Consider the following 25,486-nt stretch of genomic DNA (forward strand, 5'->3'; position numbering starts at 1 on the left):
TATTCTTTTCTCATATCCACAGATTTTAGAGAGTCCAATGAGTTTCTCTGATGCAATTCCCACTGGCAGCCTAATGAACCATTTCTGCTAATAATACACTTGAATTGGATGTGAGCCTTCCATCTCACACTGAGATTTTTTCACAGCAGTTTGAAATCTTCTTTATTCTGGTCAAAATAGCTCTTGTTTTTCTTTTCCTGCTAATTGCTGTTGCTATCATAGATATCAGTTTGGGGGTTTTTTCATTCTGGTTCGGTAAGCTGATGTATTATTCCTTCAGGATATTTTTAGTGGTTTGAATTGTCCTTTTTGTTTGACCTACAGACATTTACAGCACATGCTTTTGATTTTTAGCCTTAATCTATAATTCTTTTGTAAAGGCTTATCAGAAGCTGAGAATTGTAGAACCAAGTATCTTATATAGTGAGCACATTCAGCATGGCAAGCTGTCAATTATTCTCTGCTTTTTGTACAAAGGGTTCTGGTTAAACCATTTTTTCTGATGTAGTCAAGTCTCTTAACGTGTGCAGAGTGTGATTACAGAGGTTGGTGTCCAGCACTGCTGCCAGTTCACCCAGAGTCCAGCAGCCATCCACAAAGATCCAGAAATAGGCCAGGTTAGAAGGGCTGGCAGACTGAAGTGGCTGGAAATTCACTGCTGGAGCACATGGCAGAGGGCACCCAGCAATGCAAGAATTCAGAAAATTCAAAGATCCTTTCTCCCATTTAACCATCACTCCAGAGAACACAGGTGTTCTGTTTTGAAGAGAGTATTCTTGATTAGGTGTGTTGCTATTCTTCAAGTGTCTGTCCCCTTCTGAGAATACCTATTAAAGCATTTTCACTCTTTTTCTCGTATGTTTTGCCACACTTCAATATTCCCAAAATAGCACTAATGAAAGGACAAAAAATAATGTCAGAGAGGTTTTGCAAGATCTTGCATTATTTTGTTCTTAGTGTATTATGAGTACTGAAACATGACAGGAGATTATGAATACAAAAAAGGTGTTAGTAAAATTCCTCTATGCTAAAAGCTTCAGGGAAGATGTGGGGACAATGGAGACAGAAGTAGCAAATGCAGACAAAGTTTTCAACTGACCTGAGATAACCTGAAGGGAACCAATTCAAGTGCTGTTAGCTACTCCCTCAAACAGGTTTCTGGAGGCATCCTAAGATAGATGTGTTAAAACTGCAAGTTGTAAGGCTGTCCTGACTCTCTACATGCCAAACCTACATAAAATTGTCACTCTGCTCAGGAAATACAGGGACCATGTTCTTGAAGGCTTCTTGTAGGGTGCAGGGTATTTTAAAACTGAATTTTTCTTTTAAATTGAAAGCAGAACTCAGCTGATAAGGAAAATCAAACAGGCCAGAAGAACATATAGAGTTCTGCATTCTTGGGATGTTCAGGAAAAATTATACAGCACAAATAAGCAGAGAGCTGTCACTGTGCAAACATTGCAACATTTCAGTTCAGACCACCTGCATAAGACAGTGTCATTAACAAATTATCAGCTGTGGTTTACAGCCAGGGGTTTTACTGGCACATACAGTTAGTACATTGCATTTCTACTGTTTCAGTTTTTTCCTGAGAACCATCCAAGAATTAACAAGAATGAAAACCAGCAGATCTCCACTGCTGTCTCATACAGACTCCTCTGTGAAAGATCTCACTGTAATTCATGCTTATGAAAAGAAGACAACTCTATCAATCAGCAAGACAAATACAGCTGAACATGCTTTATTTCATTTTTGCCCTAATTTAGGTAGGCAGTGCTGCCTTAAAATCCTGTTGATTGCAGATACTCTAGGCTGATAAGCCCACTCAAGAGAGTGATAAAACAATTTTTCCATCAGTGTTACCATGCTACACAAGCTGCAACAATCCTGGAGCTTTTTATATTTCATAAACAAGCAGTCACAGGAACGCTACCAATCTCCACTACAGACCTTCAACAGAATGCAACACCATGAAATCCAGTCTCACTTTGCCAATTTTTAAACATAGCATGTACTTTTACCTTTGAGTTTTAAGGAACCTTCAGAAACATTTCAAAGAGAGAAGGTTCAGTGACTCATTAGAGGGTTCCGATGCTGCTAACATGTATCCTCACAAAAGCTCTCTCAAGATTTGAGCAGACCCAGCACGCACAGGAGCAGAGAATTCACTGCAGTTCGCTGCTACCCAGTGATCCATCAGGCCAATTAAAACAGGCTGATCTAGCAGGACTCCAAACAGGGACATACCAACATAGACAGGCTATGCTGTGCAGAGCAGGAGCGCTCTCACTGTCAGACAGAAATTGTAACTAGGATGGTTCACACCACACAGAGCTCTGATTCTCAGAAAACACAACTGCAGCAAGACAGAACTGTTCTCACACTTACAATCTCCACAGGTCCTTGACTAGCCTTTCGTCTAGTCTGTAGACAGAGATATGTATACAAAACTATATGCATAATTTTCTTTTCAACATTTGAACTGAATTTAGCTTCAATTTTCATGGTTGCAGAGAAATTTTTTTCACTGACTTTACTGATGTAACTTTACACATCTATCTGCCAGACTTAGTAAACAACAGGTAATATTACCATATTAAACATCAGTCTTTTATATTCAGTAAATAAAGAATAAAACATGTATGTCCCAAGAAAATGCTTCTCAAAGTGATAAACATTCCACTGGAAACAGAGGGAATTTTTCTGTACCTTGGAAAAAGATGTTTGTTGTTAACACAGTTACACATGTAGCTAATCTGTGTGCCCCTATCACTGAATATGGATTTATTCTCAAATTAATGCCCTTCTATAGCAGATCAAACCTGCTTGTAATATCTTCTTAAAATGAGATTGGGAGTATTTCACTAAAGGCAAAGCATAGGCTGTACTTTCTTTCTGTATCTGCATAATATTAAATACAGTATATCCCAGATCTGATTACTTTCTTTGAGCGCTGGTAAAAAAAAATCAACAAAAAATTCCAAAAATCTTTTGGTGTTTAGGATGCATAAACATAACTCTTTTTTTTTTTTCTTAGAATGCATCAGAAAAAATGAATCTCACTTTGCTTCATTTCATAAAAGGAATTTAAATGGCTTTCTTCATAATAAGTGGAAGTGTGTTACTATTGTCTTATCATCATTGTACAGTCTCAGGTTAGAGCCTCAGTTGGGAGGGATGGATGTTCAGTTTCTGGGGAATTTTGTTCTTAAATATTGTGTCAATCTGCAAAAATTTCAAATCCTAATAAGACCCTAACATACAATAAGTATTTTTTCCATCTTAGCCCTTTTTAAATCAGTCTTAATTCTATTTCTATTTAAAATTCAAATGTGTACTAAAAATGAACTCAGAGAAATAAGCTCACTTTACTGGCATTTACTATTTGATTGTTAGTGTTGCTACTATATATATTAGTTTTAAAATTCACACTAAATGTACTGTTTATTGCCTTTTAATAACTACATGGTATGTTCTTAGAGCAAGAAGAGAGGCCAGGAAAACACAAGACTTCACATCAAACTGAAAAATATTTTTTAGCTACTGCAGCTCTGCAGTCTCCACAGGCAGTTCTAATAGTCTGGAAATTGCCCTGGGCTCTATTGTTAAATTCTGTTGTTGATGAGCTTTTGTATTGCTTCATTCTTAAGCTGCCTTTTACTTACATTAGTCACTTTTCTTTCCTCAGCAGAGCTATTACAGTTAAAATGAAGAAAAGGTGATTTTCCAATAATTATATCAGAATTTTTTTCTCTTTAAATTATAGCTGAGTTGTCTTCTCCAGGTGTGTGTGAAAACAGGAACTGAAACAAGCAAACAAAATCTACTTCACTTGAAGAGATAATGGATTATGTCTTGCTAAGACCTACCTGTAAATATGGCAGCAAGACTCCAGTTTACACGACACTTTAAATTCTGTTAAAAAGTGATAGTAGTGTTAAAGGCACTGTGAATGCATTACATAATAGACTTTTCCCCACTATTTCTGAGATATATTCCTGACACCCCAAAACACTGAGAGACTGAACTCTCCTAAAGAGAAAACAGTTCTAGGATTCTGATAGTATATATATATGTATATATATATATATATATATATATATATATATATATATATATATATATATACGTGTAGGTTTTTCTTCAGAGTTGTTATGGTTCCCAAAATGTTGGGAATGCTACATTCCCCAAATACTGAGAGAGCAGGACCTTTTATCCTCTAGTAGGTTCTGTAAGCATTTGAATGCAGAAAATTAGGAAAATGTTAATGTGAATACTGTATTATAGAAGTAACATGCATGGTTATGCTTATTTGAAAATAATTGGCTGTAACCTGACTTTACTATCTTACATTTTGCCTTTTTAAAGGTTATCTCTTTGTCTTTCAGTTACAATTTAGCAGCTGTAGAGGTGATCAGATCTGGTAAGCACTTGAAACAACTTTTATGAAAGACACAGAAGGTACTTTGAGGTTTCAGTCTGTTTTCTGATAAAAGTACTAAAATGCATTATGGTATATAATTATCATGAAGGCTATCACAGCAATACCAAATGACTGCTCTCACTAGTGCCAGTGTGCTACAACTAGAATGTGCCTTCCTCCTCTCACTTTTGTGTGTGGTACAATACAGCCAGAGATACCTGACACAACTGTAAAATCAGACAAATGCACAGTGGAGCACAGTCAGGATAAAGAACATAAGAAAAGCATTGCCTTTTATTTTAAACCATCCTACCAGTGTTAGAACTGCCAGGAAACCTATAAGCAGCTACTGAAAATGGAGGGGCACAGCAGCTGCTCTGCATGGCAGGAGCACTGCCTCAAAATTCAGAACTAATTGAAATTAATGTAGTTGAGTAAGAAATTTGACTACTATAATTATCTAAAACTTCAAATCAAATTCCAAATCGATGTTGCATATGATTCCACTAGGTTAATGACACTAAGAGGTGTGAAGTGTTGCATTACTGGTCATACCTCATATATAGTATTTTTCTTATTCTGTGTTAATTATGTAGAATTGAAATTATACTGTGCAGGCTGCTTAAATACAGAAATTATTTAATCAAAGTGAAACTCACTGCTGATAGCTCAAAATTCAATTATTGCTTCCAGAAGCCAATATTTGCCCAGTTTCCTTTACAGAAGGAATCCATGGATTACAAGCCAAGCCCCATCAGCTGCACAGACAGTGATAGTCATGCTCTGAGCAGCTACCAAGAGAGTTCATAGGAGGACCAGGTTTAGCAAAGGCTCTCTAGGGTTTCTCATTTATTTGCAGGACATTTGTTCAACCAAACTGGCACACATAGACCAGCAAAGCCTCCAACTATCCTCCTTTCGGGCAGCTGTGCAGCCTTTAAACTCCATGCAAACAGAACCATTATTACTTTTCTTCTCCTGACTTTTGCTTATCCTCCCTCAGGGCTACTCAGACCCTTTTCAAGTTTTGAGCCTGAGCAGACAGCTGAAAGAGGATCAGGGAGGCCTCTTCCACTGAAAAGCTGAAATCTTCTGACATTTAGTACTTCAGCCCAAAACACAGCTTCTCCCAGTGGGGTTGGCTGGCAAATACTGCTCAGTGCAGCCAGCTCCAGGTAACAGCCAGTGGCTCATTTTCACCCTTAGCACCCCCATTTCCAGCTTCAGAGCAAATCTGTGTTGCTGGATACTGAGCAGCAGGTGGTGTGCAAGGAATAGAGATTTTATTTTTTATTTAAGATTTAATATTTTCTAATTTTGTCTCTGAACTATAATAAGGCTGTGGAGAGGATCTTTTTAGGTGTCCAATGTACTTTCTAAATCTCAAAAGCCAGAAGTATTGTTTTAATGCAGATATGGAACAGAAGTCCAACAAAATGAACATTCCCCTCAATTAAAATAAAAGCCCCAAATATGTGAACATAAATGCTTCTGCTGCCTGTATATAGACTGAAGAGACCAGACTGCACACAGATAATATGTAAAATATTACTGACAGGACTTGCCATTTATAGGCTTGAGTCCCACTCACACAAAGACATTGATTTCTCTACCTGTTTTTGTAACAACAGCTAGACCAGTTCTCTGCCTTAGTTCACGTATGTCTGGAATTTGACAAGTAGCACAGACCAGATTTATTTAATTTCATCCCCGAATATCCAGAATGCATCCCTGCATTCCCATGGATGATCATTCTCCGCATTTCAGATTCTAAGCAATTCCTGGGGCAGAGATTCTCAACAGCTGAATCTGAGGCAATGTCTCATGACAAAACACTGGCACAGCCATTCTGAACACCCAAGCCTCTCCTACTGTTCGTGTTCTTTTGTTTCCCTCTGCTTACAATCAAAATGGACAACTTCACCTGTTCCATATTCCCAGTAACACAAAGCCTGGTAGCCATGAGCCATTAAAAAACCTGCTCAATTATTTTTTAGGTTTGTTGCCTTATCCCTGATTCCCCCAAGATCTCAGATATGTAAAAGTCAGCTACTTTTTGAACTCTGTGTTTGCAATCAGTATTGTACTACAAATACAAAGGGGCTGGAACAGTGTGAAGCTTTTCCTTTACAAATAAAGAAACACCCATTCCTTTATGAGTTAGAGAGTCTTTCATTCACTAACCTCACTTGACCAGAATAATTGGCATAAAAATTACACATAGCTGTGTTTAGTACCATTTGAATAAATGTGAGCAATGTCAGTGTTAATTAAGTGTAGATCAAGAGCCATCGTTACACTATTAAAAATGTAAATTCCCTCCAAAAGAGCTGTAAATAAGCAGTTACTGCTTTAAACTCCACAAAACTGTAACTGGGCAAACCTTGAGAACCACAGAACCAATGTCAAAGAGCCTTTGAAAAATCAGTTGGGCTGAAGATGGGAATAAATTTGTAGATTCATATATGGTCACTTTTTCCTTATTAATAGTCCTTCCTTAGTAAATCCATTTCAGAGAGGCATCTAAGGCAGTCCCCAAATCCTGTCTTGATTCTAAGTTTTCACAAGTGTCCAGATTTTCAAAATTGCTCATACCTATGTTCATGTATATACAGCTGAAAAGGATTGGGAGGAAAATCCCTCTGTTCCAGCTTTAACATTTAAACGAAGCTGAACCTTCAGAACTCATCAGCTGCCATTGTGACAGTCAATGCCAGTTTTTAAGAGTTCCGAGTACGATTTTTCTGAGGGTTTTTTTTTATTTTGTTTTGGGTTTTTTTTGAACAAAAGAAAAGGAAGCCTATTCTTAGCCCTGTATCCTGCTGAAGTGCTAGAAGCTTCCAAACAGACTGAAATGGCCTTGCTTTTTGCTTTTTCAAGTTGTTACACTAGAATCTACAGGGCTCTCTGCAATCTTGAGCAGGGTAAAAGCTCTGCCATCTAAGATAAAAATAGAAAATAGAGGAATAGGATACAAATGACATTTTCTAGCTCTTCCCCTAGTATAACTATCTAAATTCATCCCAAGTTCATGGGAGATACACAGTGACTGAATCCCAGTGCAGAAACTACGTGCAACAGCTCACAAGATGTTTCTCTTCAATGCAAAGAAGGATAATATCCAGAGAGACAGACTAACCCCTGGATTTTAATGTCATTGTAGCTGAATGAGAGAAGGAAATTACTTCAGGTCTGGAGTGAATACTGGTTTCTAGTTAGAAACATAGCTGTTGTATAATATTTCATATTTAAACATAAAATCTTCTTTTTTCTGCATAAAATAGTTATAAATCTTAAACAACATTCAGCATCCTGCTGAGCATCTGCAACTTCTTTACATTTTTTAGTTTCACAGACTTCAAAGTGCTTCCCAGCTGCATCAGGTCTGTTCCCACTGAGATTTTGAGCTGAAGATTCCATGAGACTTATTTTGGTGTTTGCAATCAAATTGCATATAAGGTACTTCAGCAGAAAATATTATGTAAATTACTGTAGCATTTAACTGAGTCATAATAATTGTGCAGTCATTGCTATGGAATTATGCTGTGCATGATCAGAAAGTCTCTCTCTCCTACTCACCAAACACCCAGACCCTGCTCCTTTTCCAGGGCTGGATATTTTTCAGCCACTGGGTGTTGCTCTCGCTAGAGGAAACAGAACAGAACCATGAAAAGAAAACTCAGTGATCATTTCATGACATGAACATGTAGTTCCACTTTTCAAAGAACTTTACTCCAGGTTTAGGACAGAGATTGTTCCACTGGTTTCTTTTGGTCTGGGCTGTGACAGATCTTCCTGGAGATGCTAAGAATGATAACAGGAAACCTGATTATGTTCTAACACTTTGTTGCTTTCTTACACTGCAACATGTAAAACTAGGCTAAAAATCTTTATCTTTACATTGAATTTACACATATTAAAGGACTCAGGAATTTCTTATATTTTTACCTCCCAAAATTTGCTTGATGAGCACTTGCATAGATGATATAACTTTATTAAAAAAAAAGATAAGTACTGTAAAGTAGTTTCTTATCTCCCACCAGTTTCAATTTTTATGTAAATTCAATGGAAGTCTTGTAATGTCATTCCAGGTTTTTCATTTTCTCATCACTAAATCTTCCCTGCTAGAATTCAGTGTACAGAGAAAGAATTGTTTCCTTGCTAAATGAGAAGAATTAAGGAATGTACAGAAAAATGACAGATTTGATAATTCGCAGAGAGCACAGGTAATGCAACATTTGATTCTGGGATAAAACCACAGTATAATGAAAAAAGAAACAGGTAAATGTCTCTTATTGTCTTCTTGATATGGCCAAATAAATTGAATTCTCCCTTTGGAAGAGGAATCTTCATACACTTGCCCCACAGAATAAGTACAGTATAAAGCCAGATAAGCTTTTTTGTTCCATACACAATTATCAGCCAGCATTCATATCTCAAAAATCAAACTCCAAGCTTGTCATTGAGAGGAAAGTCACCTAAACCAATAACCATTTCAGAGAAAGCATTTACCTCTCATTAAAGAAAAAAACAATACAAACAAACAAACAAAAAAAAACCCCTTTAACAGAACAAAACATGTAAAATAAACCTAGGACTCTGTCCTGGACCCGAAATACACTATTTCTGCTTTTTATGAACACAAATAGTATTATACCTCTGTGGGATTAGTGAGACTTCTGTTTGTAGACAAAAGTAAGCTCTACCATTACAGATTTAAATTACTGGTCATAACAAATCTGAGAGCCAAATGGGGCTGCATCAGTACAAACATATATGTACATATATCTGCATGGATCCCTATAATTGTGTACACCTATAAATAGGTAGATCACATGCACCAGAAGAGACACATCAGGTATATGAACTAAGAAGAGAATCTGAATTTCAAAGCCTCTGCACTGGAAATAAGTGTTCCTTGGGGCTCAGACTACAAATTGCTATGTATACACTTTGTGTGGAAAAACAAACCAAAAATACACTATAAAAAGAGGAAATTCCTAATAATTTTTGGTTAATAGCACTCTGAATCCAGATCATTATACAGTCATCTGTAGGCTGTTCCATCTCCTCTAAATCTACTCTTCATTTGAACAAAAGAACTTGTTTCTAGACTGAGGTGACGCTATGGCAGGACTTGGCAACAGCAAAGGGACTGTTCCTGCCCAAAGAACTACAGTCTAAACCAGCAGAGAAAAGGGTAAGATGAAATAAAACACAGAGTTAAAGTAACTGGCTAAAAGTCACCTTACAGTTTAGCAATCAAAGTCTTTTTGCAATATTTTATTTCAGTGTTTTTCTACTCCCTATTGCCCCACCTTGCATTTTCCCAGGAGTTAAACACCCAGACATTTTTTGCTGATTATGTAGATATACCCACACTTTAATATTCCAGGGTAACAGAGTTGGAAATACAATAACTTTCCCCACTGCCACTCAATGTAAAACCGTACTATGGTTTGTTTGTTCTATAAGAATTTGTGTATGTCACCAAGGAAAGCCTGAGTTTGGGGTTTAGGAGTAGAAAATGTCAGATTGCAGCCAGCCAAGCGTGAGGAGTAGGTAGAAATAACAGTAACAGGAGGAGCAGTAAATGAGGACACTGCGTAATTCATGTTGTGTGGAAACCACATTCAGTGTCCTTGTTACTCCATAGAAGCAAAGGGAGGACTCGGGACACAAATCCAGGACACAGCAAGGAGTTTTCAGATACACTGTTTCCAGATTTTTGTCTCATTTCAAGCTTCCAAAATGAATTAACATTTGGTAAGGCCCGAGCAGCTCTTTGATATACAACAGAAGTAAAACATGTCTCTAATTCACTTTTGATTGATGTTGCTGAGCCTATGGGAATAGGAACCCTACAGCTGTGGTTGCAGACAGCTTTATTACTTTATTTATCCCTGTTCATTATGTAGAAGTGACAGAGAGAAAACGGGAAAGAGCTGTTTGGGATTCCTTTTAAATGTTTCCTTTCCTAACCTCTACATCCCCCCCTGCAAAGGACTCCTCAGAGGGTTCTGGCCTGATCTCATATCCATACAATAATAAACCTGTTTAAGAGCATGGCAATAAAATAAATGAGCATGCTGAATCTCTGTTGGGAAAAAGCCCCGCTCTTCTGGCTGCCTCACCAAATACAGAACAATGTGAAGTCTGAGACTCAATCCCATCCCCTCCTTGGGGTTTTTGTTTACTTCAAAAATACCAGAACTCAAGAACAATCCTTCTTTACATCTCTTATACTCTACCCTCAAGCCCATGGGCCCATCTTATTTCAAGGAAGTTCATTCTACACTGAATCTCTGAAAGAACCATTTGCTGCTTCCAGGATTCTCTATGTAAAATAATAAAAATTCACAAAAAGCTGAAAGAGCTGTTGTCATGACTGGCCTCATGCATTTTACAGACTTCATTAGTGCCCCCAGTTGAATTAGTCTGTATTTCGCAGTCACGAGTTACTGTCACCTGAGTTTTATAAGCTGGATTGAAATTCATGGTCTGATCTGACCTCAGGGATTTTTGTTGTTGTTGCTTTTGAGTGTTAAGAACATGAGAGAAATTGAAGCAACAATAAGTTGATTCAGTAACTAAGCACAGACTCTTCAAATGGTCAATAACAAATAAGAAATCCTATAAACATCACTGGATTTGATCTGTAACTGCTAATGTCAACTTGTAAGTCAAGATTTTCACCTCACTTATCCACATTTTCTAACATTTGCCTATGATGAACACACACTAAAAGAATGGAAGAGCACAGGCAGCAGAGGCAGAGAAGACCTTTTTTGAATAGTGATACCATTCACAGACATGAGTGAAGTAATTTCAGCCTAATGTAGGTGGCTCCGATTATCAAATTAAATGTTACAAGCTATTATAAAGCCTTCCTAAATAGTACCATAACAAATTAATATTTGTACATCTAAGATCCATAAATCCTACAATTTCAGGATTTTCTTTACTCTCTGCTCTTTTGTACAAATTACAAGAACTAGGAAACATTTAGAGCATTAAGCATTCATTTTGTATCTCTTAAATGTAGTATGAGTTCTTCAGCCAGGCTGTGTCTGTAACACTCCATGAAACACAAAAAGGTGGTTTTCTTGTGCTTCACTGGTGAAAGAAAAGGTCAGGCAAAGAGGAAGAAAAGTGTTTTACACTTCTTTCTTGCAGAGTAGACAAGCACACAAACAGGAGACAATTTCATGATTATTTCCCATAGGTAAGAGCACTGGAAGATGCAGATTGTCAACAGCTGATCTTTTTTTAAGTAGGTACCTCTACAAAGGCCTTACTTGGGGTTGTGAGGGTGTGAGATGATAATCTCTGTGCCCTCCACATTAACACCAGATGAATTTATTATGACCATGTTGTGTCAGTGAAAACAGTGCTTCCCAAATGAATTAGTGCTGCCATGGATAACTCAAAATGTCTGGTCAACCCCAGCGCTGTTCATTTCAGATGGGAAGGGCCCATGTGCACTCCAGAACACTGTTTTTAATTCAAGTTAAATTATGTACTCAGACTTTCTTGTTATAATGATTTCTTCCTTTTAAATTACTTTGACCTCCATAAAGTCTGTGCACATCTCAGGAAGCTGACTAGCTGAAGGCAGCAGTAAGAGCATCATTTGGAAAATGTAAGAAGGCAATTTAAAGATGTTTTGCCTAATCTGCCATTCTCTATTGAAAAGATCCAAGAAGTTACCAATAAGCCTGAGATTAGTTTCAAGTGAAGTATCCCACATCACTGTTGCCAGTGGAATTGCTTGGTTACTTTTCTTAATCACACAAAGAAAATTCAAATCCCCCCAGACTTTTCTCACAATCATCCTGAAAAATAGAAAAAATTGTTTCCCCAACACACAGCTCATTACACTTTTGGAGATAACTTAAAAATCTCATTTTAAGATTCTACATAAAATTGAAAACATCACATTAAAACACTACTGGAGAATTCTATTTCAAACATCAGTTTGTTTTGATGTTAGGAACAGCTAAGCTAAATCATGAACTTAGAGGTCTCTTCCAACTTAGACATTCTGTGATTCTGTAACCTGCAGCTATAGGAATTTCTGATCCCTGCAACAGCCAGCTGAAATCACTATCTACTACTCAACATCTGCATCCTTCAGTGGCTGGAATGGTAGGTGGTACCAGAATCCAGGCTTTGAAGAACAAAAACGATTGCCTAGCTCCTTCTTCAATGCACATCCCAAATTAGACTCATAAAAGCAACTACCTGACAGAAATAGTCTTCTAAAATACATCATATATACTCACTTGGCTTAATTTGCATCAGGCTGCCATTTACATACTTCATACACTGCTTGAATAGCTTTCTTTGGTCTTCAGGGAACACAAACCCAAGAGGTAAAAACAGCACAGCCCACAGCAGAGCCATTCATTGGCAACACTCCTGAAACACATCAGAGATATGAGAAAAACCCAAGTCCAGATTTTGCCTTGAAGTGTGTATGCAACCTTCCTATAAAGCCATTAAAAGTTAGATGCAAGCAAGCAGAAATAACTAAGAGAAATTATAATTAAGAATTCATATTCAATTTTTTATCACTGAAGCATCATCTAAATTGGCAGAATCCCAGAGCTCCTACCCAGGGAACACCAATCACTCTGTCTCTGGTGCAGTGTCCTCTTATCTAGAGTCACTGCATAATAGGACAGAGCAACCAAAACAACAATACTATTTCAACCTGCCTTTGCACATGTCCACAGGCATGCTGGAGAGTGAAGAGAAATATCTGGGACCAAGCTCCTTGAATTTAGATATATTGTATTGTCAGGAGGGGCTTTTTGTGGCTCTAAAAACAGAGAGCCTGGAGTAGACTTTTCATCGCCATTTCATCTCCACCACCTTATCCACCACTTCCTGTGCCAGAAATTTCTGTCTTCTTCCTCTATCCCTGTCTTGTCCCTCAGCATGGAGCCCTACAGCCCCAGTGCAGCAAAACATACAAGGCACAGAAAAGTCAATGGTGTGTGCTCTGAAAACTGCACAGTGTTTTCAGGTCATAGAAAAAAGCGGGACAATTGAAATAATGTGAAGAGCTGGACAGGTAAAGAACATGGAGAGCAATTTGGTGGATAAAGGATTCTAGACACATATACAAGTTCAAACATGGCCCTGTGCCATTAGTTTTCACTTTTAAATGTTGGGGGGGGGTAGGTGGGGGAGAAATGAAGGACAGTGTAAAAGCTACTACTTGTGTGAACCTGAAAGCTGTAAAATACAAAACTGAATTCAAGTTCATTTGCTAAACAAAGGCCTGATTGGATTTTCTGCTTATTTGCAGAAAAAAAACCTGACACACCTGCATGTGTGTATTTCAACACATTGGCTGATAAATAATTATTTCTTCAGTTCATTCAAAGAGAAGAATGACAGATTACACTGAAATAAGATGTGGTTCCCACATGGAGAAAAAGGAGGGAAAGGATGAATCACAATCATGAAATAGGATCCTACAGTGACGGTCAAAGAGTTTTTAGCTGTGTTCTTGAAAAGGAGAGGCATGAAAGCAGTGAAACCATTAACAATGACTTCTACATACCCACTGCAAAGCCAGTATAAATGAAAAGTTAACAGGGAGGCACACGTAACTTGATTTAAAATGCAGTTCCAGGAAATAGACTTCTGTAAAAAAATAGCTTCTTAGAAATACTGAAGATAATAGGAACTGTAGGTGGATTCACAACATTATGTTCAAACATGTTTCTGAAAAACTTAAGATGAATTATAAAAAGTTATCTTAAACACCAAAGACCTTTTAAAGCAAAAAGAAGGAAAAAGTCAATTTTCAGGGAACTTCTCAAAATAGATCACTAACAGTGCATGAGAGTGTTAACAACTGAAGAATTTGTTCATGATCTGGATTTTTCCATTTTTCATTAGAATTATTAAAAAGTCATTGATTAAGAAGATTATTTCTTTAGTGTCATTTCCAACTCCTACATTTCAAAAATGCCTCTCTTGAAGGACCACTTAGCAATGAAATTGAATATTCAACAGTATGTTGTACATGAGGAGGACAGGAGTTCACCATCTAGATCTTAATAAACAATTGAAATATCCCATAACTTACATTTAACACCCACCAGTCAGTTACTTCTGGAACATACATGACAGGCTTTACTGATTGTATCAGTAAAAACAGCCATTCTCAGCTTTCAATCATGCAAAACTGACATCTCCAAATTGCGTGTAGGATTAAGGTAGCAAGGTCAGAACTGGAAAACATATTTTACTTATGGAAATAATATGTTCTGCTCTAAAACACCAGAGTGCTCTAAAATACAGAGTTCTTGTTCTACCAATACAGAGTTCTTTTTCCTGATGCACTTAACAGCCACAAGGAAATTGCATAAAGTTTCTTATCTTTTTACTGAAATGTTTGACATCAAACATCAACTCAATGAGTAAGCAATCTCACTCAAAATTAGTTTAATTCATTGTATTTTTGCCTACATTGCTCTTCCTTTCTCATTTTTCTTTCCTTTCTTTGCATCCCCTACTGTTTTCTAACACCTACTGTTTATAGTCTCCACCCACTCCTCATGTTATGTCCTTTACCTTGTTTCAGTTTATCTTTACCCCAGTATAGATCCACCTCCTGTGTGATATCCAGTGCTGCAACACTACTGCTGATCACAACAGAAATTATATTTTGGCTCAAATACACGATGCACATATCTCTTGTGACAGATTAAAACAAAAAATAAAAATGTAGTGCATATGTCTTAATACAGGCCGTCAAAATAAAAAAAAAAATCCATATGGTTCCTCTACAGTAGAAAGGAGAATGTTTTCTACATTTTAAGCAATATAAGTTGAGGACAATTTAATTTCTTTTAGACTTTAACAACTTAGATTTCTAAAAGTCCAAAGTATATTTGCGCATCTTTTGAAGAGGAGGATTTTACTGCAAAGCATCTGGGTTTGACTATTAGACACATTTAAAACGAGAATTCTGTGAATGAATCTTTTATCTCCAAGATTTTTATTATTTCCTGAGATTTCTCCCTTTGACAGCTACACACCTAGCCTTTATGAAAAACAGTGCATCAGAAAAATACTGTAAATTCAGAAGCTCTTGTTCTCAAGCATTGCTTCACATGTACATTTATTTCAATTTTATATAATCTTAAAATGAGTATTATTAGAAGGTTTGATATTTTGCCCTCCTTCATGATGGGACTGATCATGTCCTTGTCTACAGCAGGGGGACTGGAATTAGGTGATCTTTAAAAGCCCTTTCCAACCATCCTATGATTAAGCAAACCAAGCAAGGATACTTGATTTAATATGACATGGCTGGACAGATCCAATATTTCTTCAAGTGCAAAACTAATATTTAGTGTGGTAACAGAAATCCTAAGGAAGACGCCAAGACAAATGAGATGCTAAGAAAGTATCTTACTGTTTCACTTGTCTAAGTACATTTCAATACCTGATGAAATCCTACTACCTGGTGAATTCCTTTTGCAGCTGCTCTCAATATGGGCAACAGAATAACAGATGAACACACAAAATGCTGAAGTCTCAAAAGCTGTGATTTTCCCATAGGAACAGCTGAAATCAAATAAAAACCCTGAGTGTGCATTAATTCCTTTGCAATAAAGCAAATACCAGTCAGAGACAATTGTATATTTCAGAAGCAATAAAAAATGCAAAACTAGCAAATACTTCATCAGCCACTGGCAATACATTTAATGCAGCCAACAATGGAAATTTATGGAACATCTGTTGCACTTGATTTTACCTTATGGACTATACAATTTCCATCCATTTAGTCTGCAGATAAATTCTGAGAATGAGATTTTTCAAAATGTGATGTGCCATTTTAAGAACCAACCGTAAATAACACCTATTTGAATACAACACTGCAATTACATGAAAATATTCTGCCAGTTTTCCAGTCACTATCATTTTAAATGCAAAGAAGAAGTCAGAATTAAAAACAAACAAACAAACAAACAAACAAACAAAAACAAACAAAAAAGCCTTCACCCAATTCATGCTTCTGTTCATGCTCAGGGAAAAAGAGCTCTGTGAAAGTCAAGTCAATCACATATAAATCAGAAAAAAATTGAAAGCAAATAACGAAATTTTATATGGCAGTTAAATACATACATTGCCTTTGTGATAGTGAATTGGAAGGGCATGGAAGTAAGAGAAGGTCAAACTGTCAGTAAGTCCAGCATGTATGGGCTGACAACAAAACTGTAAATATTTATGAATTCACAAGAAAATTAATTATTTGGAAAACAGCAGAAGGACCCAAGTCTATTGATATTCAAGCCCACTACAGTGAGAGCAGATCGGGGTAAGAGAGCAGAAGGCAGCGCTTTCACCCAGGTGCTGCACCAGCCAGAAATAGTGCTTCCAGTTTAGCTAAACCCTAAGCTCCAGCTGAGCAAGGCTTCATACAAAACTCAGCACCAGCATTCTCTCAAGCATGGCTACATAGTTCCAGTTTGCATCTGGAGAGCTTGAAGGTCAGACAGAGCAACCAGCACCTGCCTTCAAATATCACATACACTTTGATGAACATAACTCATCACGTTAAGTCTGCAGTCAAACTAGAATAAGCTGATAGCCAAACTCTAGCCTTAACTCTAGTCTGGCCTAGGAAAAAATTCCTCTGGAGTTTTAATAGTAGTCAGGGCTGTTAGTACTGAATGTTTTATATTACAATGATTGTCTTCATGAGAAAACAACTATTGCAGAACCAGACTTAATTAGATAAAAGATTTAAGTTAAAAAATAGGTTACCTGAAAAGTGTTTGCTCTTCCAATTAGCAACCTCCCTCCCACACACACTGATTTCTTAGCAGTTTGCTGTAGGCTGGAATAGGACATGCTTGATTCACTATCATGGGACTCAAAAATTAAGTTTATATTTGATAATCCTTAGAAGAGTAAGAGAGAAGGAAACAGAGTCTTAACAGGCTAACTAAACAGGAATATCCATCCTTTATTCTGGCATAAGAAATTACATCTACAATTTATCATGAAAAAGTCCATTAAGAATACCCCACAGCTAGAAAAAGAAAACAACTCAAGCTGGTGCTAGCTTTTGATTACAGAGAAATAGAGCAGCTGTTCACAGAAGGAAAACAGAAATACTTTCCTGTTCTGTTCTTTTTCATTTTGACAATAATATAGCTGCATTTTCACCTCAAGATTGGTAAATTTCAAAACCAACAAAAAGGTCAGTAATTACCTTTTTCTAACCTTTTTTTATTATTATTATTTAACAGAAAAGCCTACTGAGATCTGCCCGGTCACCTAAAACTCTCCTTTGTCCTTGTTCCAACGTACTTGATCCATTCAAATGTCACATTTTCATCTCCAAAGTCCACAAAGAACACTTTAAAGTGGGTCTTTGAGCAAAACCAACCAAGGTGTCTATACTTGTTTCATTCTTGCCCTTTCTTCCTAAAACCACAGGAATTGTTTTAAGAGGAAGACAAAAGCATGTATCTTAGCTTCCCAAACCAGCCACTTTCCTCTATTTATTTTTTTTTTCATTTCCTTACTTCTCAATATTGTGAAGTCTAATTTTCCCGAATCCAAGAATGAGCAATGGCTGGAGGTTCAGCAGGGAGCACTCCAGAGAAAAGCACTTCCAGATGTTAATAAAGACTTCAGTTAAGGTCTCCACAGACGTTCTTCTTATAAGTTCCCACCTTTTTCCAGAGCACTCAGCTCTTCTAGTGAGTGCTGCACTGTTCTCCATATTCATATACCCTCTCAGATTTGCCACAGCCCCTGATTCTCCTGATAGTTTCACCCCTCGTTTTCACAAATCTCTTACCTTCTTCCATCCACAATGCCTTAGCCAGGATATTTTTGTGGAGATAGTTTACTTCACTGTTATTCAATTCTTTTCATTGTGCAGACCCCTAAGTATTTACTAACAGAAAGCTCGGTCCTAGCAAGTGAAATAAAGACTGAGGAATATGTTTTGTCACATTTTGAAAGAGACCACGAACACCCCTTCGTCTGTGGTCTCTGAACACATGCTGAAATCTCCTTGTTCTTAAAGAATAGAAGCAGTAAAATGTGCTCCTGGCTTGGTCAGCAGTTTGCTGGATTACTTTTTAAGCCTTTTTCTCAGTTGTTTTTTTCCCCTACAAAATGCAGAGGCAGTACTGCACTCACAGCTTTCACAGCTATTACAAAAATGAAGTTTAAAATGCTCTGTGCCTTTTAGATTAAAGGTGCTAATGAGATGAGAAGTGCAATCATCATCTCCGGCCCAGCCTGTTGCACTTAAGATGTTCATCCTTTGCTTTGATTACACAAAGCTTTATCAATGAAGTTTCCCTCTGGCTGTAGCAGCAGTAAGAGAACAGTGGCACACACAGAGAACCACACTGCACATCAAGTGTCTGATTTTTAAAATGCATGTCTTATTTTCCCAGGCCAAAGTGCTCCCATGAGCTACTATTCAGCTGCATGAATAACGCATACAAATGAAACAGAGCTGCAAGTCTAACAATTTTAAAATCAGGTGTTATATGCAGAACATATAAAACCCTTCCCATCTTAGATTGTATAGCTGTCAAACCACAGCTCTAGTTACTCTCAATGCAACAATATGAATCTACCCAGATGAAAATCTGAAACTGTCTGGAAATTTTTCTCTAATCATCAAATGATCAATGAGAACAGGCTGCTGCTCTTGACTTGATTGTCCTCTCTCTGCATGTCACATTCTTGCCATGACTGAATTCCAGGACACTTCTCTGGCATGCAGCCCCTTGTCTGCATTCAATTTCAGCTCACTCATAGCCAGATTATTTTAGATGATTATCATAGAATGGTTTGGGTTGGAAAGAACTTTAAAGGTCATGTAATTCCAATCCCTCTGCCAGGAGCAGGGGCACTTTAAACAATTTATCCCAAAACTCCAGTACAGATCACTTATTGGGGCTGTAATATTCAATTTCTTATTCTGTTAATAATATTCCTTGTCATTAAGTCATGTAGCCTATCTGTCCCATGAAAATCCTGGGTTCTCTGCCTTTGTTTTCCCATATCACTCATTCCTTATTTGTAACTCTGGAAAGATGTGATATTCTACAAAATTTTCTTTACAATGGGTACACAGGAGAAACACTTTCTATGACTAGGTCTGACCTGAATTTTTGGGACACTTGCAGTCATTTATCTTATATGTACTTCAACTTATTCACATAAAATAAAAGGAAGTAGCATGCTTAAATATTAATGCATGTCAGAATCTGGTAATACTCTTGTAATTTCTATCTGTAAATCTCTAAAAAGACAACCTATTAGACCAAAACTTTTTTTAAAACTAAATTTTATTTTCCTTACTGCTTTTATTCCAACATAAAATGTAAGGACAGTTACTGATGAGTGTGGCATCTTTTTTTCTCTACAGATATAAAGGACCACCAATTGAGACAGTATCCTAAAACAAGATATATAACTAGCCCAAATGGAACTGGCATGTAATTATGATGATTGTATGACCTTGTGTGTAAGGAAAACCCTGAAAACCCTCTCTGTAATGCTTTTACAAACTGATCTCATGCTTGTCAGTCACAGCCAAAATGTGAATCTGATCAGTGCAGTCCTGTAGTCACTGAGAGAAAGGAGCTTATACTCTGTGACAGATTATCAGTAGATTTCCACATAAAAGATTAATGAAAAAATGTAAATATAGCATAAGTAGTTGCCAAAACTGCAAAGGAATAAGGAGATGATCTTAAGTGGCCAAACCCAAAACCTTAGTATAGAAGGCCAAAATATCAAGATCACATGGCTTAACATTAAACAGTAATGATCTTCCAATCTTCATGTGGTCATTCATCTGCAGACATTAATATCAGGCTGTACAATCTACAGACATTCACCTGCATCATCCACAGAAAAGCCATACACTCCCATTACAAAGGTATAGAGTTACTTTCATGTGCAAGAAGAACTTCCATGCCTACAATTCCACAAGTGCCCTCCAAATGCAGGTAATATACTTTTCAGAGTCAATACATAACTGCTTAAGATTATCAACGCTCACTAAAAATCAGCACCTCTCGATTTACTTGAGTTAAACAGTGGCCGTTTATTGCAACACATATTTGGTGGGACTTCAGCTTTGTTTTGCTTTTTTAAATATAAAACATACAAAGCTTCTCCCTAACTGTTCTCCCATGCAAAGCCTGCATTTCCCACAGGCAAAGTATGCTTTAGCATTTCATTAGATGGACAACACTGAACTTACTTCAAAATAGGCAAGCAGTGTCATAGCTCATTTGCTTTGATGCAATTGTGAGAAGATAGAGCCTGTATGCCCAACCACAGGGAACATTTGGCATAAAAACACACAGCAGGAACAAAGTTTTTTATATAACTAAGCACGATAATTTGGCAGGAGGGGGTTTTCATGCTGTAGGCAAACGGCAACATACACCCCTTTTGTTTCTTGCATTGAAGCCTTGGCTGAAATTCAGGAGATGCAGCATTTAGAGAGTTTTAGGAGTTTTATGGAGACAGTCATGCAATATATGCTTGCTTCTGACTAGCAAAAACACCCTACAGGAGATGGTATAAACTAAAAGTATACTAAAAGGTGGTATAACCAGCCCTAGCAGTGCTGAGAATGGTGCTGAGCTATTTCAAGTGTCTCAACAAATCCATAGGGAAGCAATACCCACACAGACCCAAAAAGCAGTAGCAGAATAACAAGAGAAACATTTGAATTTGACAGGGTTTTGAGTCACATCTGTAATAACTTGTATAGCATTTTCCCTCCTGATTTTTATACCACTCTTCATTGTTTTCATTATCATATTATTTTGTGCAGAATTGATACCATCATGCAACAAAATCATGTATCTGAAAGGTCCTTGCCCCCTAAAAGTTTCACATGTGTAATAGCAGACTGCACACAAGTGAAATTCCCCGGTATGAAACATTTTGTCAAACCAGGTTTGATGAGAAACTTCTCCTGACTGCCATCACAGCAGGTTCCCTTGAAGTGTCTCAACTTCTTTGAACCTTTAATAGAACCATGACAGACTTCTGACAGAGCTCTAACAACTTTGTCCTAGAACTGGATTATTTGGGAAGATGCAGAGTCCACCTTCTGTGGGTAGACACAGACAGAAGACCTTGGCTCCCGATCATCTCCAAGATCACTAGAGCTGCTGAGCTAGAAATACAATAATAATAATAATAATAATAATAATAATAATAATAATAATAATGAAGAAGAAGAAGAAGAACATGAACAAGAACAAGAACAAGAACAAGAAAAAAACAAAACTCACAAATCAGTGTGTTTTCCAGGGTTACAAGTCTTCTTTTCTGGACCATGAGCAGAATCACTTCTGAAAACATCACAGGAAATCTCTCTCCAGAGAAGTATCTAGCATTTTTTTTTGTTAGCTTGTAAGGTAATTAAGTGTGGGGGAACCACTGATTTAAGTAATATCCAATTACACCTGTGTCTTTTCTATATATTAGACACTTGCTGTCTATCACATGATAGGAATGCTGGTCTGCAATTTCTGCTGTTCTATAAACATCAAAAAACATTTTGTTACCTAGAAACACACTAAGCAACCTGTAATTTGCTGCACTACTTATCTGAATATTTATCTTTTCTTTTTTCATGTTTCATGTTCATTGGGACAATCACATCTTTAAATAGTCTATGAAAATATACACATATAATGGATTATTATATATGTAAGAATACATAAAATAAATATATATAGGATTCAGATAAACTAATAATACCTTTTTCACTGTGTCATGGTGCAGAAATATTTCACAATAAACTATCATCAAACTCCTTAGTGCAACTGGCTTTCAGCCTCATGAAATACCTTTGCTCTGTGTCAAACATTTGTTTTTTAAACTGATCAGTGTATGTGTTAGCTCCTTGGTTCTGAAATGAGCATAAAGTGTTTGTTCAGAGGGGAAAAACAGTCAGTGGGGGATGTTCAGAGAGGAAGCATTACAAGAGTTTAGTAAACAGATATAAAGGTACAGCTTGAGGTAAGACTTTAGACAGCTACAGCAATAATAATGCTCTAAAAGGAAGCAAAACAAGATTTAGAGATACTGTGAATATAGATTTTAGAGCAAAGAAAATACAGATGAAAATGGAAGGAAACCTTATGAAATGCAGAAATGCTGGGAACCCCAGAGGTCACACATTCTAAGAGAGCCATGGGAACTGTGTGAATGGCAGGAGGAAATGAGAGCAGCAGTGATGACAGCTGTGAGTCAGTAATGCCTTTAGCCACAAGGGTAATGTGGGCTCATGCAGGGAAGGCGTTTTTAATCAATAGCGCCGAGACCTTGGAAACAGCTATCTGATCCTAGGCCAGCAAAAGGGAAACATTAACAAGGTTCTCAAAATAAGCAGAAGGCATGCCATTCAGTCAAAAACCTAAAATACACATTTTCTGAAACACAGGTTCTCTTCACTCCCCTGTAATGCCCAAGAATTTTTCTGCCTTACAAACATTTATGGATGAGACCTTGATAGCTCTTACAAAGCAGTGGGAAAATTTGTATTGGTTAATGGTCAGCAAGAACTGAAGAGTATATGTTTTTATTCCCCTCCTTACGCATGTATGTGTGAAGATATATCCCTAGGAAGTGCCTAGCTTCTGCAACTCCAAATATTCTCAGTTGTTCTCTGAAATTCATGTTGGGACATTAAAACCACCAAGACTGCAATCTTCATAATTCTCTTAACAAACTATTGCTTGTGGATTATTTCTCAGCCCTGTCTTGTTAAGCAAGAATGGAAGTTCTTTATCAAATCCACACTTAAGTATGCATTGTCTTCTCTTGTTCTTTCAAAGCTTGTTTTGTACCTAATCTGCATTTTGATATCCCTGTACACATATGGCTCTTGTAAATCATACAAATCTGAGACAGCACCAAGATCCTCCTTTGCCTAAGTGATCCAGTAAGGGGGGGCAAAACCCCCCCACAACCAAAAGATTTATCAAAAGACAAACAGATAAAGCAAAATTTTGAAGTGACAGCATGTGTTTTAATAAATGTAAGGGTTTTGCTTCAATTTTTTCATTACTGTTAGAGAGAAGTTACAAAACAAAACACAATTATCTCAGGAGTGAAGAAAAAAGTCCAACATCTTTCCCTGGACATACCAAATCAGTACAAATCTGTTTTCTTAGAATCTCTCAGGTCATAGGGGCCCTTAGTATGGGACCTAAGTCCAACATTCTTCTTGAAACAGGAGAACCATTGAATTCTGACAGGGTTGCTTAGATCTGTGTGTAATCAGGTCAGAAAAGTTTCTGAGACAGAGATTCCACAACCTTTTGGGGGAACATGTTCCTACCTATCCCAGTCTCCAACCTTCCCAATATCCACTGCTTGGCAAATCTAACAGAGAAAAGCCTTGCAATGACATCTGCCAGTTGTCCCAGCTCTTTCAAATACATCCTTTTTGTTCTAGGGACACATGTAGCTCAAGGTTTCTCAAGAAATCCTCATTGAGCCCCCGATAAGTAACTACATTTGTCAGAAAAAATTGTCCTGGGTGATACAGTGACCCAATGGAGAAAAGAATCATATTAAAAATTATTTTTTTCTCACTAAAATATAAAACCCCTATTGGGCAGAGGGAGAAACCTTTTAGCCCCTTTGTAGCTAACAAAACAGGATCCCATCAACAGGTTGTCAAAATAAAAGACATGAACTATTTCAGCAAGGCAGAAACTTATATATCTGTCTGTAAATTCAAGACTACATGCATTTGTAAAACATCTTTAGGCTGATATTTCTAACACTAAGTTGATTTTGAAGATCAAGTTTATTCTTAATAAATACTATTATTAGGAGATAGTGCTTAAAGTCCACAATTGCAGATGAAACATTGACTTCAACTGTAGCTGAAACAACAGTAAAGAAAGAATAGCCCTAAGAATTGTACTAAGTTCAGTATTTAATAAAACATGAAATAACAGATAGTAGATATTGAGAAGCACTGATAATGATGATGATGATCCACATAAGTTATGGCAGGTTTATATCAACATAATTGCAGACAAATGCAAGTATCAAATGAGAGTCAACTGATTTCAGTATCCCTTCAAATGTTATCAGTCCAATAAAGCTGGATCCATTCTCAGTATCCAAAGTGTTTAAAATAGCCCATATATTCTGACATTTTGTTTGTGCAGCAGGATCTTCTATTTTGTCTACCAAAATAACACCAGTATCCATATTGACTTACTTGGATACATTCATTTCAGAGAGCAATCAGCCATGAAAAGCTTCATTTATAATTTTTACCAAAACAAAGGTAGAATTGAACAGAAGAAGTTTAGGGTTTGCACCTCTGATTTGAGTATTACAAGATGTACATATATACATATAAGAATTTTACATATTCTCTTATGACATTATTTTGCCTGTCCTGGTCTGTCTTGTTGTTATAACCCCTCCAAAATACTGCAAATGAAGGCTTTCACAAAAGCCATGTTAAAGGCATTGCTGATACCAGACTCCAGGATGAAGGGGTGAAGAAAACTCCCCAGAGCACATCTTACACTGAATCACTTTTCTTTAGTAACACCACCCAGAAAGGAAACTCTCAGTGATGTAAGCAGGAGATGGAACGCATAGGCCTAACTTTTGATGAATAGGGTTAGACTTATCCTCAGACAGTTTTAGTACAAAGTTTCAGTTTAGGTAGAACCCAAGATAGAGGTTATTGATCTTGTTATTAGCATGTATCACTAAAGCTGACTACACAGGCTCAGGTGCATCTGTATGTTAATTTTAATGCAGTTAGTTGTACTGCAAACTGTATCTGGCAATAGGCAAGCAACCTCTCTTTTTGTGGCAGCCATGGCCTGCTTTGTTTTGTTGATCTAAAAATAGTTGAAACTATTTATTATCATTTTCAGACAATAAATTGCATCCACATATTATGTGTACAAATTCACTTTTCTGAAGGCAGTGTGAAGTCAATGTCAACAGCAAGAGACTCTTACTGAATTTGACTGAATTCCTACA

This window comes from Cinclus cinclus, chromosome 11 (assembly GCF_963662255.1).
Source record: "Cinclus cinclus chromosome 11, bCinCin1.1, whole genome shotgun sequence".
Lineage (NCBI taxonomy): Eukaryota > Metazoa > Chordata > Aves > Passeriformes > Cinclidae > Cinclus > Cinclus cinclus.